Source organism: Bison bison, unplaced genomic scaffold (assembly GCF_000754665.1).
Source record: "Bison bison bison isolate TAMUID 2011002044 unplaced genomic scaffold, Bison_UMD1.0 scf7180017864228, whole genome shotgun sequence".
Taxonomy (NCBI): domain Eukaryota; kingdom Metazoa; phylum Chordata; class Mammalia; order Artiodactyla; family Bovidae; genus Bison; species Bison bison.
In genome coordinates, this window is record NW_011494800.1 from 8460181 (window position 1) to 8475372 (window position 15192).

At 38.2% G+C, this 15192-nt stretch overlaps 1 protein-coding gene across 1 annotated transcript in view; it reads left to right on the plus strand.

Moving 5' to 3' along the window:
* Positions 1 to 15192, plus strand: part of ARHGAP24 (Rho GTPase activating protein 24) — a 549762-nt gene that overhangs the window by 302706 nt on the left and 231864 nt on the right. The window lies entirely within an intron of this gene.

Sequence of the window (15192 nt, forward strand, 5' to 3'; positions counted from 1 at the left end):
TAGGTCTCCAAACACAATCGTAGTTTAAATAAAGAGCTGTGGGCATCTGCTGTTTTTTTTTTTTAATTATTATTAGCAAGCTTCTTATATATTAAGACAATGCAATTAAGTTTAAAAATTACTATGTAGTTTCAGAGGGACAAAACTTAGCAAAATAACTATGAAAGATCATGGAAATAGGCAGTAAGAAGAGATTTGAAAATTGAATTCTAGGTGTCAAGAGAGAAACCAGTTTTTCAAATGGAAAGTACAGTTTTTAAAAAGTCAGTGGCCACTGTCATTGAAAACGTGAAATCTCATGTACAGCATAGTCCTTTAGTGATGAAATGTTGAGAACAGAGCAGAGATAGTTTTACACTCAAGAGCACAGGGTTGTTTTTAGTCTTGGGGCGACTTTTATTTCTGTCAGTATCAGCTTGGTTTTTTCCCACCCTTAATGGCTTACAGATTACAGTTTGTGCAAACATTAAACACATTGATTTGCTGTACTTTACTGTTGAGTCAGATGTCTTGTTCTTTGCAATCTATTTTCAGCCTAAAATAATATCAACAATGGAAATGCAGAATCAAAATACTTAAAGCCCTGAAGGGAGAATCCATCTAAATAATGTCCCCATTTCTTAATTCTGAATATTGTGATTCATCCATCTTTTATATATAAAAGAAGGAAGTGGAGAATGAGCTAGGAGCTGGGAATTGGAAAAGTCAATAGAGATAAAGAAAGACAAGAAAGGAGTGAATAATAAAATTATTATAAGAAGGTTTTGGAATTGATTGCACTTGTTCAAATGTCTGGGAGCTTCCCAGGTAGCACTAGTGATAAAGAACCTGCCTGCCAATGCAGGAGGCATAAGAGATTTAGATTCAATTTCTGGGTCAGGATGATCCCCTGGAGGAGGGCCTGGCAACCCACTGCAGTATTCTTGCCTGGAGAATCCCCCTGGACAGAGGAGCCTGGCGGGCTACAGTCCACAGAGTCGCAAAGAGCTGGACACCACTGAAGTGACTTAGCATGCATGTAAGTGTCAGGAGTGCAGTTTAACACAAAGAACCCCTTGCTCCTTGGCCCCTGCAGAATCTCTTGGTCATTTAAACAGAATCGTACCTTTTAAATCAGTAGTGTGCAGATCCTTGCCCCTTAAAGTATAACCCTCTGACCAGCAGCATCATCTGGGATGTGTAAGAAAATCAGATTCTCAGGTTTCCACCCTCTCCCTAGGGCCAGAATCAGAATCTGTATTTTCAGGCAGATCTGCAGGTGATCATATGTTGCTAAGATTGAGAAGAACAGCCATGCCTGGCCCAGCATCTACTGGCAGAGTGTGCACTTGTCCCTTTGTAACCAGAGACCACAAACAGAGAAACACAGCGTGTGCAAAACAGAAGAAAAATCTCCCAGGATGAAAGCATAAATCAGAGGAAACATAAAATTCTCCACTTATGCCAAGTGCTTCCCGCTAGGCTAAGAGTTCCTGCGTCCCTAAGGTCACTCATTAGCTCTAACTTGAAAAAAACAAACCACGTGGGATTCACTTGCCTTTTATGGCTTCTCAACATCAAACGAAAACTTTCTCATAAATTTCACATTTAATAAATAATCTCAAATAGTGTGTTTATCCTTGTCAGCTCAAGTCTTCAGGTAATAATATTTTAATGTTTTGGTTTTCACTAAATTTTTTTCTCTAGGTTGCACCACTTTCAACTGTCTATTTCCATGTAGATGTGTGCATGCATGCTAAGTCGCTTCAGTCATGTCCAACTCTGAGCGACCCTGTGGTTGCCATGGGTAGCCCACCAGGCTCCTCTGCCCATGGGATTCTCCAGGCAAGAATATTGGAGTGGGTTGCCATGCCCTCCCCCAGGGGATCTTCCCAACCCAGGGATTGAACCCATGTCTATTGTGTCTCCTGCATTGGCAGGCAGTTCTTTATTACTAGAGCAACCTGGGAAGCCCCTTCCATGTAGATAGGTGCTTTATTTTCTTTCAAATTTTCATATGTGTGTTGGTAATGTATGTGTTATGTGACCAGGATACATAAACACACACGATACATAAGCACATTCATATGAATGCTTCATCCTCTTCATTACATGATGTAAGACTATACAATTTCTGTCATTCCTATGGAGGAGAAAAGTGAAAGTGAAAGCCGCTAAGTCGTGTCCGACTCTTTGTGACCCCACGGACTCTACAGTCCATGAAATTCTCCAGGTCAGGATACTGAAGTGGGTAGCCTTTCCCTTCTCCAGGGGATCTTCCCAACTCAGGGATCGAACCCAGGTCTCCCAAATTGCAGGAGGATTCTTTACCAGCTGAGCCACAAGGGAAACCCAAGAATACTGGAGTGGGTAACCTATCCCTTCTCCAGCAGATCTTCCCGACCCAGGAATCAAACCGGGGTCTCCTGCATTGCAGGTGGATTCTTTACCAACTGAGCTATCAGGGAAGCCCATGGAAGAGGAAGAAGGGTTATCTGTATAGGCTGAAAGCCCTGGAGACTTAGAGCATCTCAGCAACAACAAAACCAACTGGAGTACCTGAGAGGGAGGAAGAAAAGGGGCATCTGCTCTTCAGCCAGTCGACTGCAAGGCGGGGCAAGTTATTAAAGAAGAAAGAAAACATTTTCAAATTTTAGTATTATGCTTTAGCCATGGCAGTTATAACATTTCTAGCTGTTGTTAACAAATGTCAAATATGACTGGAGAGAGAAAGAGAGGCTCTTCCCAAACTATGATATGTAGGAATTAAATTTCTGTTATCCTTGTTTTTGTTGGGCAAATGATTCTCTGATGTGTGAACCGGAGAATACAGTACATGTTTGTATATATAAGGCTGCAGTGCTTACATTATCAACTTTTGTTTATAACTAGGCCCTTGGAAGTACTGTTGAGGAAAGGAATTGGTCTAAATTTGAAAATCTTAAGACATTTCTGTGGGCACAATCAAAGAAACATACTGACTCCTAAAGAAATGTCCAGACATCTTTGCTTTGAAGGAAAGATAAACAGTGTTCTTACAAGGTGGGAAAAGTGTCAAAGAGATTCATGCTCACAGGCTCAGAGAAAAGAGATTGTTTAGATGTGCAGGCCTTGTTAACCATGAGCAAAGTGAAATGAGTTGGCATGACAACCTGCAAACATGCTCTAGCAAAATAGTAACAGTAAAAAAGTAAATAATTAAAAACAAAGGAAGGAAGATGAAAACAAATGAAACTAGCCTGTCAAATATAGATTGAAAAAATTACCTAAGATAAGATAAAAATGAGATAGAAATCTGAAGTCCTCCATGAGTACCCAATGTTATGCATTATGAAAGAAAATACATTATCTAAAGAAAAACCATGAATTCCATAGATGTGAACTCAATGATAAAACAACAGAAAAAAAATGCTCAGAGTTGAGGAGGCAAACTGAGAACTTTAACAAGACTCATAAATCTAACAGATAAATTGGAATCAAGAAAGACAGAACTACAGATGAGATCACTGGCATGAAGGAAATGCTTGAAATAATTGTGACAAAAGCAGAGGGAAGATACAGAATTTAGAATAATTAGCAAAAAGATGATAGAAGAAGGAAAAATAGGTATCTCTGAAGGGTGAAAACCAATGAATGGAAAGGAAAAATATTTTAAAACATATTGAAAGAAGAAAAGAATAAGAGTATCTTGGTCTGCAGATTGAATGGGTCCATCAAATTGACGTAAAACAGGATATCCAAACATAACCTGTTATCTAGCATTAAGGGAAAAAGAAGAATTCTACTGTCATCCCGATGATAAAATAAAATCAAGTTGCATAGAAAGGGAAAAATAAACAATACAGACTTACCTCTGACATCTTCATAGAGATTGTGAGTGCCAGGAGATACTGGAGGATAATAAGTGATACCAATGAAAATATATCCACCAAGCTGCTGTAGGAGTATATTCTCTATGATATAATACCTATCTGCCTTCCTGGAAAAAAAAATTACTCAAGTGTGGATTTTGTGAAACCAAAATCAAAAACTCAAGAATGGGAATGTATGATAAAATTCTCACAGTGACACTGAATTAATTTAACTCTAGGACTAGGGCTTCCCAAGTGGCTCAGTGGTAGAGAATCTGCTGCTAAGCAGGAGACATGTGTTTGATCTCTGGGTCGGGAAGACCCCCTGGAGAAGAAAATGGCAACCCACTCCAGTATTCTTGCCCGGCAAAACCCATGGACAGAGGAGCCTGGCGGGGTTCAGTCCATGGGGTTGCAAAGATTTGGACATGACTGAGCAACTGAACACACACACACACGCACACACACTTATTTATAGAACAGAAGATATAGCATCATTTTACTATTTTTGAGATATTTATATGTACTTAAAAATGTAGGAAAAGATGGGAAAGGCAATGGAAGTATAAGTAATAATTGCCCATAGTATTAAACCTGCGAGTCCAATTATGTTGTGAGGAATTGAAATATATGATTAAATAAATAAAATATATACTCTGTGTGTATGCATATGTACTATATCTTTAATTTTTTCCCCTAGCTATGTCTGGCAAGACGGTAGAAGCAATGGTATGAGTGTTTGGCATGTGTTTTTTTTTTCAAGAGTTTTTCTTGATGTGGACCATTTTTAAAATCTCTATTGAACTTTTACAATTTTGTTTCTGTTTTACATTTTGGTTTGTTTGGCCACAAGCCATGTGGGATCTTAGTTCCCTGGCCAGGAATTGAACTTGCACTCCCTGCATTGGAAGGTGAAGTCTTAACCACTGGTCCACTAGGGAAGTCCCATGGCATATGGTTTCTAAATGCTGTTTTCCATTAAGACGAATCAAGGAGAGAAGACTCATTTGAGTCTGGGACAGGGAACATATAGCTAAGCCTGAAACATTTTGTCCCAGAAATAAGAACGTGCTCAAAGAATGATAGTGACATAAAAAAGGACAGAGGATCTGGGCTGAAAGGGCTCCTACTGGCCACATTTGGAATAATTTCAATATTAAAATATATAATAATTGAATAAAATAAAAATCCATGAGTTTATTTTAATATAAATAAGTAAATACATACATACATAGATGGGATGGGAAAGCTCTCTTTTACAATAAAATGACAGCTAATATAGAAATAATCAGTGGGTGCTAAAAACTGCTGTGTAAGAGTATGATAAGAAAATGGATCAAATTTCATCAATTTCAGAACAACCTGATGTCATGTGATTCTTTTTTTTTTTTTGGAGTATAGTTGTTTTACAATGTTTTCATTTCTCCTGTACAGCAAAGTGAATCGGCTGTACATATGCATGTATCTCCTCTGTTTTGCATTTTCTTCCCATTATGTGCCTCTTGCTATGACGTGTTGAAAACATCACTTCCCTGACATTTCTGCTAAGAATGTATAACCTGAATCTAATACTAAGGAAATGTGAGGCAAATCCAAGCTGGGAGACAGTCTATAAAATAATTTGCTGTACCCTTAAAAATTTTAAGATGTACAAAGACAAAGATTGAGGAAATGTTCCAAATTAAAGGAATCTATAGAAAAAGAACACTGAATGCAATGGGTGACTATGGACTGGATCCTGAAATAGAGAAATAGTAGCTATAAAGGACATTAGTGGGACAATTTAAAAATGTGAATGTGAACTGTGGATTAGATAATAATATTGTTCGATGTTAAATTTCATAATTTTTAGAACTGTGGGGAAGTGATATAAGAAAATATCCTTGCTCTTAGGAAGTTCACACTGAGCACTGCTAAAGGGTACATTGTCTCCAACTCACTCTCAGTGAGTCAGAGAAAAAGTCATATGCCTATACAGAGATTGGTAGATGGAAATCGATAAACTGGGGTAGAGGGTATATAGGTTTTGTTTGCAGTATTCTTACAGTCTTTCTGTGAGTTTGAAATTGTGCTGAAATAAAAAGTGTTGTTGTTCAGTCGTGTCCATCTCTTTGTGACCTCATGGACTGCAGCATGCCAGGCTTCCCTGTCCCTCACCATCTGCTGGAGTTTGCCCAAATTCATGTCCGTTGAATTGGTAATGCCATCCAACCACCTCATCCTCTGTCATTCTCTTCTCCTTACAAACGCCGAATAATGACTCATATCTCTATTATAGCCCTTCCACCTTTGCACAGCTATTTCTATAACTATATCTCTCTGAGTAGAAACAGGAATCTTCAAAGTTTTTCACCGATTGGTGAATTCCAATACATATATGTCTCATTCATATATTTATAAACTACACACATGCCACACACCCAATACTTCTAACACTTCATTGAAATACCACAGGTCTCTGTCCTTGTTCAGCTTTGCTAGTTACACTCACTCTTTCTGATCATCTCATCTACCCATGTCTTTAAATGTTGTCTGCTTGTCAATAACAAATGGAGTTTAAAGAATAAAAACACTCTAGCATTTCACCAACAAAGTCCAATGACATCTCTCTCTTTGACTGAAATATATATTCTTTCATAAGAAAGTATTACTAACATAGATGATGATAGATTCATTGAATAATATCAGGAAAGAAATCAAAGTTGAAGTTTATTGAAAAACCAAAAGACTTGATAATTTCCAGGATAAAGATATAAAGAATCTACTAAAATTAGAAAGAAAAATAAAATTATTTTCTCAGTAAGCGAAAACTGCCAGTAATTATCTTACCAGTTCAATAACTGCTGGCTAAACTGACCTGTGGGACTACTTTTTCACCGTAGAACTATGGGGAATACTCATTGACATTTGTAATCTCAAATAAGGATGCAGGGATTAATAGATTCAACAATGTGTTGATTAAAATGAAGGAAATTTCAGGGGATAATTTTTTATGAAGATGGATCTATTCAAGTATGGTTTTTTATTGCTTAGTGGTCATATAGTGATGAAAAATACAGTATTCATATTTGAAACAGACAAATCCTCACACAAAAAACAGTGCTTGAGAAGTATTCAAATAAGCAATTCTTGAACATTTGATAAAACAGAGGAATGGGTAGTAGGGAAGTCAATTTACATGAGATTGTTTAATGGCGGCTTCTTCCACATTGATGAGGTTAGGATCCTTGGTACGATTCATTCAAATCGGTAAACGTTGGTTAGGTACTCATTTTGTTAAGCTTCTTGACTGCCAGTAAAATATCATTGCATTTATTTTTTGTAGCCACCTGAGAAGTTGTGTAAGTCCAAGTTATTAAGAATGGAGGAGAGAAATTTATGATGATTAAAGAAGACATATGTGTAATTATGTTGGCTTGCTTGTCTCTAAAGGTAAACACATTTTAATAATTTCAAAAATTGAGGCAAATAAGGAAAGTGTTTACCTTTTGAAAACCAGATTTGTAGATATACATATGTATGTATGTGTGCAGATGTAGATAGTTGCATGGACGAATGGATAGACCATCTGGGTGGATGTACTACAACTGTTGATCCTTAATAATAGAATTTGTGAGGGTTAAGATGGTAGAAACATTAAATTTTACATTATATTCATCTTCATTATTTTTTGTCCAGTTCGGTCACTTAGTCATGTCCGACTCTTTGGGACCCAATGGACTGCAGCCTTCCAGGCTTTCCTGTCCATCACCAACTCCCATAGCTTATTCAAACTCATGTCCATCTAGTTGGTGATGCCATCCAACCATCTCATCCTCTGTCATCCCCTTCTCCTCCTGGCTTCAATCTTTCCCAGCATCAGGGTCCTTACCAATGAGTCAGTTCTTCTCATCAGGTGGACACAGTGTTGGAGATTCAGCTTCAGCATCAGTCCTTCCAATGAATATTCAGGACTGATTTCCTTTAGGATTCACTGGTTTGATCTCCTTGCAGTCCAAGGGACCCTCAAGAGTCTTCTCCAATACCACAGTTCAAAAGCATCAATTCTTTGATGCTCAGCTTTCCTTACAGCCCAACTCTCACATCCATACATGACTAATGAAAAAATCATAGCTTTGACTATACAGACCTTTGTTGGCAAAGTAATGTCTCTGCTTTTTAATATGCTGTCTAGGTTTGTCATGGTTTTTCTTCCAAGGAGCAAGTGTCTTTTCATTTCCTGGCTGTAGTCACCATCTGGAGTGATTTTGGAGCCCCCCAAAACTGTAGTGATTTTGGAGCCCTCCCAAAATTAAAGTCTCTCACTGTTCCCATTTTTTTCCCCATCTATTTGCCATGAAGGGATGGGACTGGATGCCATGATCTTTGTTTCCTGAATGCTGAGTTTTAAGCAGCTTTTTGACTCTCCTCTTTCACTTTCATCAAGAGGCTCTTTAGTTCCTCTTCACATTCTCCCATAAGGATGGTGTCATCTGCATATGGTAAGCTTATTGATATTTCTCCTGGCAATCTTGATTCCAGCTTGTACTTCATCCAGCCTGGAATTTTGCATGATGTACTCTGAGTATAAGTTAAATAAGTAGGGTGACAGTATACAGGCTTTGCATATTCTTTTCCCAATTTAGAACCAGTCCATTGTTCCATGCCTTGTTCTAACTGTTGCTTCTTGACCTGCATACAGATTTCTCAGGAGGCAGGTAAGGTGGTCTGGTATTCCCATCTGTTGAAGAATTTTCCACAGTTTGTTGTGATCCACACAGTCAAAGGCTTTAGCATAGTCACTGAAGCAGAAGTACATATTTATCTGGAATTTTCTTGCTTTTTCGATGATCCAGTGGATGTTGGCAATTTGATCTCTGGTTCCTCTGTCTTTTCTAAATACAGCTTGAACATCTGGAAGTTCTGAATTCACGTACTGTTGAAGCCTCACTTGGAGAATTTTGAGCATTAGTTTGCTAGCGTGTGATTGAGTGCAATTGTGCAGTAGTTTGAACATTCTTTGGCATTCCCTTCCTTTGGGATTGGAATGAAAACTGACCTTTTCCAGTCCTGTGGCCACTGCTGAGTTTTCCAAATTTGCTGGCGTATTGAGTGCAGCACTTTAACCGCATCATCTTTTAGATCTGAAATAGCTCAACTGGAATTCTATCACCTCCTCTAGCTTTGTTCGTAGTGATGCTTCCTAAGCCACATTTGACTTGGCACTCCAGGATGTCTGGCTCTCGGTGAGTGATCACACCATTGTGGTTATCTGGGTCATTAAGATCTTTTTTGTATAGTTCTTCTGTGTATTCTTGCCACCTCTTCTTAATATCTTCTGCTTCTGTTAGGTCCGTACTGTTTCTTTCCTTTACTGAGCCCGTCTTTGCATGAAATATTCCCTCAGTATCTCTAATTTTATTGAAGAGATCTCTAGTCTTTCCCATTCAATTGTTTTCCTCTATTTCTTTGCATTGATCATTAATAATCATTGATATATAAGGAAATATGTTATTTATGCATTGGAAAGGAATCAAAATAATATGGGGAAAAAGTCTGACTTCCTTGTATTTGTTGGCCTTGAATCTTGAGGTCCAATGTCAAAGAATTGATGGGCACTTTGTTTTTATAATTTTCTGAACCATGCTCATGTATCTAGGAACTTGTCAAGGACTACAGCGCAGGGAGGAGCCTTCTCTATTTATTTCCAACACTCTGTCTTGTAAATGTGGATTCATTCTTTCCTTGTTAAAAGTGACAGTGTCAGGAAGCAACTCTACACTTCTGAGAAAAATCTGTTTTTCTGTATAAATTCAGTGGTTTGGGGAACCCAAAGAAGCTTAATATTTAAAAAATATTAAGCACTAGGTGTTTCAACATTTTGTATCTGATGACTTTTCCCATAAGAAAATCCTAATAGTCCTCCTATTATGCCCTAAAAAATAAAATGTTTCCCCACTGTCTATGTTTTTATTCTGGAAAATCTTAAAAAAAATCATAATTGTGGTTACCAGTGCAGTTGTTTCTTCAATAACTGGCTGTTTTAGTATTTTTATGATGCAACAGATCTTTAGTCCTCATAGATGAATAAACCTTAAACAAATATAAAACATATGGGAGATAATTATCTCAGAGGATAGTCCAACTTCACATCTGAAATAACCCCTGATGTACTCAAACTAAATCCTCTCATTTTTTAAATAGGAGAAAACTAAGCCCCAGTGAAGTCAATTGTTTTGTCCAAGTTGGAAGCCTAATTAATTGTGGCTGATATCGCCTGTCTGTACCTGAGAATGTTTGCTTCCTGTGCTATGCTCATCCTTCCTTTTGTCCAGCTTAGTAAGGAACTTTGCCATATAAGAAAGGATATTTTCATCTAAGAAAAAAAATGGATTTTTTTCATCTAAGGAAAAAAAATGGATTGAGATTCTACTCAATTTGGTGTTATTAATATTGATTCTGTTATGGTTAATGCATTGAAAAATAAGGCCTGTGCTTATTTTGAAATAATCAAAATAGCTCAGGGCACCCATCGAGACTAATATCTTTATATTTTATAGCAAAAATGTGTATGTGAATACATTACTTTTTATGGGATACCAGATACTGGTCTCTCAGATGGTTAAGAATCCACCTGCAATGCAGGAGACCTGGGTTTGATCCCTGGGTTGGGAAGAGCCCCTGGAGAAGGGAAGGCTGCCTACAACAGTATTCTTGCCTAGAGAATTCCATGGACAGAGGAGCCTGGTGGGTTATAATCCATGGGGTTTCAAAGTTGTACACAACTGAGTGACTAAGACTACTATTACTAAACACTATATACTTGCTGTCTGTTACTGTCTTAAAATGAATTGTAATTTTTATTGTTCGACATCATTTTTTAATAAAATAAACTATGGAACTAAAAGGATTATTACGTCCCAAATGGTTCAGTTGATCTGACCCTCGTATATGTATTTGAATACCTTGTCCAAGTTGTATAAAAATTTTTTTTCAATCTTGACTCATTTTAAGAGCCAGTTACTTTAAAACCAATGACCTCATTTTTTATAATATCATCATCTGAAAGACAGGTTTAATGCAAACCTCTAGGTAGGATGGTGTATATCCAGTTTGTCTATAAGAGCCCTAGTTTTTATCTGCTATCCCACTGTAATTAATCAGTGCCTCTTTTTAATCTAAAAGAGTCAAGTTTTGGATAGTGAACTATATGGTTATCCTACCTGTAGTAGCTGCAAAATATGCTAGAGAAGGAATTCCCTCCTCCAACTTTAAGGCAAATCTCAGCATTTTTTTTCCTGTTTGAGCTGTCTGCCCCTTTCTGTTTTCAGTGTCTCAAGAGTTGTGCCTCTTCCCTTCCTAGACTCATTGAAGCTGATTTGTCTTTCAAACTGCATTGTACTCAAAACTCAGTATTTGACTTGATTGAACTAGGATATCTGCCAAGTCGACTTTCATTTTGGTTTCAAATGGCTATCCTTCTATAGAGTGTGAATAAATCTTTCAGGCTTAAAATGATTAGATTATTAAGAGGAATTTGATGAAGGTTCTGTGCTTTTGCAGGGAGCAAAACATACAGTTTCATAGACACAATGCAAATATAATTCTTTGTGTGTTGTATGCCGTGTTTATTCACTCACTAACTTCCTGAAGCTCTTTGAGCTGTAGCCCCCTAGGCTCTGCTGTCCATGGGATTTTTCAGGCAAGAATACTGGAATGGGTTGCCATTTCATTCTCTAGGGGATATTCCTGAACCAGGGGTTGAACCCATGTCTCCTGTATTGCAGGCAGGTTCTTTACCCTATTGAGCTATTGGGGAAGCCCATTGTTTGTGTTGAATTTCAAATCTGAACATGCTTATAACTAAAAAATCTAAACAGTCTGCCTAAGTAAGGAATCTTCTAAGATCCTGCCAAAGTATATTCCAGTCTCTTCAATCCTAGTCACCAAAGTTTAAAAAGGTGTCCAAAATCTATGATCTCCTAAAAGGGACGGACAATTCAGCGTAAAAAATATGATATTGTAGCCATGGGAACATGAGTTCAAATTCTATCACTCTTCTAAGTTTGGTGCCTCGGCTTACTAATCAGCAAATGGATAGAATTTATAAAAAATGTTTTTTGTATAATAAGGATTTACATTTTCATGCACATCTAACACTGTATACATTTTTCTGTAATGATTTTATGGACATTTTGGGAGTAAGTTTGTCTATCCTATATCTTCCTACCTATGGAACAATTTCAATATCTTTTGAGATCATCTCTGTCTTTCCGTCCCTCCAGACCATCACAATGTCTTACAATGGTATAGTAGTGTCCTCTTAAGCCGTCCTTTAGGTCACTTGTTCCTAAATTCTTTTTCTACTTAGCAGTCTAAAACCAAAATAGCCAATGTTTAAAATCCTTTAGTAGCTACCCACAACCTTCAGGATAAAGCCTAGGTTCCTGACTCTGGCTTTTGTCTGTATTTCTTTCTGCATATTTTACCCATTACGGTATGTTATTCATTCTACCTTCCAGCTCTGTAGAACTACTTGAAGTGGCCCAACTCTATCCTTATCTCCTGCCTGAAATGTTAGTCTTTTTCCTTTCCTGATGCACTCAAAGTATTTCTTGGTTGCCCCTCCTCAAGGAAACCTTTGGTCGTGTCCCTTCTTATAGTGCCACGTGTGTTCATGCTCGGTCGCTCAGTCATGTGCAACTCTTTGAGACTCCATGGACTGTAGCCCACAAGATTCCTCTCCCTATGGGATTTTCCAGGCACAAATACTGGAGTGGGTTTCCATTTCCTTCTCCAGGGGATCTTCCTAACTCAGGGGTCAAACCAGCATCTCCTGTATTGGCAGATGGATTATTTTTTAACTACCGAGCCATCAGGGAAGCCCTCCATTGTGTTCTCTTATAATTCAGTGTTAATTTCCCAATAGTCAGTAGACTTCTTTCACCTCCAAGATTCCCTATGTTGGATTTTGTATTTTTCTTTATACTCAAACATTGCACACTATATGAACTTAATAAATACAGGCTTCAATAAACTGAAGAAAATAAAGAAGTAAAGAAAGGAAGAGAGACCTTATTTCCCTAGGGAATTCTGTATTCTGGATACAGAAATATTATCATACCATGATATAACAAGGGATTATTATAGAGACCTCATCAGTTCAGTTCAGTTCAGTTACTCAGTCGTGTCCAACTTTGTGACCCCACGGACTGCAGCATGCCAGGCTTCCCTGTCCATCATCAACTCCCGGAGCTTGCTCAAACTCATATCCAATGAGTCGGTGATGCCATCCAACCATCTCATCCTCTGTCATCCCCTTCTCCTCCCTCCTTCAATCTTTCACAGCATCGGGGTCTTTTCCAATGAGTCAGTTCTTCACATCAAGTGGACCAAGTATTGGAGCTTTAACTTTAGCATCAGTCCTTCCAATGAATATTCAGGACTGATTTCCTTTAGGATGGACTAGTTGCATCTCCTTGCAGTCCAAGGGACTCTCAAGAGTCTTCTCTAACACCGCAGTTCAAAAGTATCAATTCTTCGACACTCAGCTTTCTTTATGGTCCAACTCTCACATTCATACATGACTACAGGAAAAACCATAGCTTTGACTAGAAGGGCCTTTGTCAGAAAAGAACTGTCTCTGCTTTTTAATATGCTGTCTAGGTTTGTCATGGCTTTTCTTCCAAGGAGCAAGGGTCTTTTCATTTCATGACTGGAATCACCATTTGCAGTGATTTTGGAGCCCAAGAAAATAAAGTCTGTCACTGTTTGCATTGTTTCCCCATCTATTTGCCATGAAGTGATTGGACCAGATGTCAAGATCTTTGTTTTCTGAATTTTGAAAGCCAGCTTTTTCACTCTCCTCTTTCACTTTCATCAAGAGGCTCTTTAGTTCTTCTTCACTTTCTGCTGTAAGGGTGGTGTCTGCATATCTGAGGTTGTTGATGTTTCTCCTGGCAATCTTGATTCCAGCTTGTGCTTCATCCCGTCCAGCATTTCGCATAATGTACTCTCCAGGTAAGTTAAATAAGCAGGGTGACAATATACAGCCTTGAGGTACTCCTTTCCCAATTTGGAACCAGTCCATTGTTCCATGTCTGGTTCTAACTGTTGCTTCTTGACCTGCATACAGATTTCTCAGGAGGCAGGTAAGATGGTCTGGTATTCCCATCTGTTGAAGAATTTTCTACAGTTTGTTGTGATCCATACAGTCAAAGGCTTTGGCATTGTCAATAAAGCAGAAGTACATTTTTTTTTTGGAACACTCTTGCTTTTTCTATGATCCAACTGATGTTGGCCATTTGATCTCTGGTTCCTCTGCCTTTTCTAAATCCAGCTTGAACATCTGGAAGTTCTTGGTTCTAATACTGTTGAAGCCTGGCTTGGAGGATTTTGAGCACTACTTTGCTAGCATGTGAGATGAGTGTAATTTCGCGGTAGTTTGAACATTCTTTGGCATTCCCTTTCTTTGGGATCGGAATGAAAATTGACCTTTTCCAGTCCTGTGGCCACTGCTGAGTTTTCCAAATTTGCTGACGTATTGAGTGCAGCACTTTCACAGCATCATCTTTTAGGATTTGAAACAGTTCAGCTGGAATTCCATCACCTCCACTAGCTTTGTTCATAGTGATGTTTCCTAAGGCCAACTTGACTTCAGACTCCAGGATGAGAGACCTCATGACTTAGCATAAAACCTTGTCGAAAGAAAGCAATAAAAAATATTTGTAGCTTTGATTTATTGACTAAATAAGTGACACCTATGTATTTAGATTAATATTTAATCTTAGTCCATAAGAAAATGGCATTTTTTTCCAACAGTTATTTATATGATGCTATTTTCCATTTAGTGGCAACAGTGTTCTGGCAAGGGATTTTCTCTACATCATTGTGTCCTAGGGGACAACTGCTGTGTGTGTGCTTGGGAAAAATCATTTTCTTCCTAACAAGGAATCCCCCTGTGTTTGCCCACCATCACATTAGCATGTTTCTTTTTTAAAGAAATTTTTTTATGTGGACCATTTTCTAAAATTTGTTATTGAATCTGTTACAATATTACTTCTTATTTATTTATTTAACTTCTTTTTTATGTTTTTTTTTGTTTGTTTTTTTTTTTGAGCAGAGCCATGAGGCATGTGGGATCTAGGTCCCCAGTCAGGAATTGAACCCACACCCCTTACATTGGAAGGCAAAGTCTTAACCACTGGCCCATCAGGGAAGTTTCCCTTTCAGTACCTTTCTGATGTGACTGGACCCAGCATGTGTTGAGCCAGTCTCATCGTCCCACAGTGCATCTGAGCCCCAGGACCCAGAGGCTGACTCACTAGAACAGGTAATTAGGAAGCAGTAGGAGAGGAGATGGAGGCAATCCAATTCACAGCTC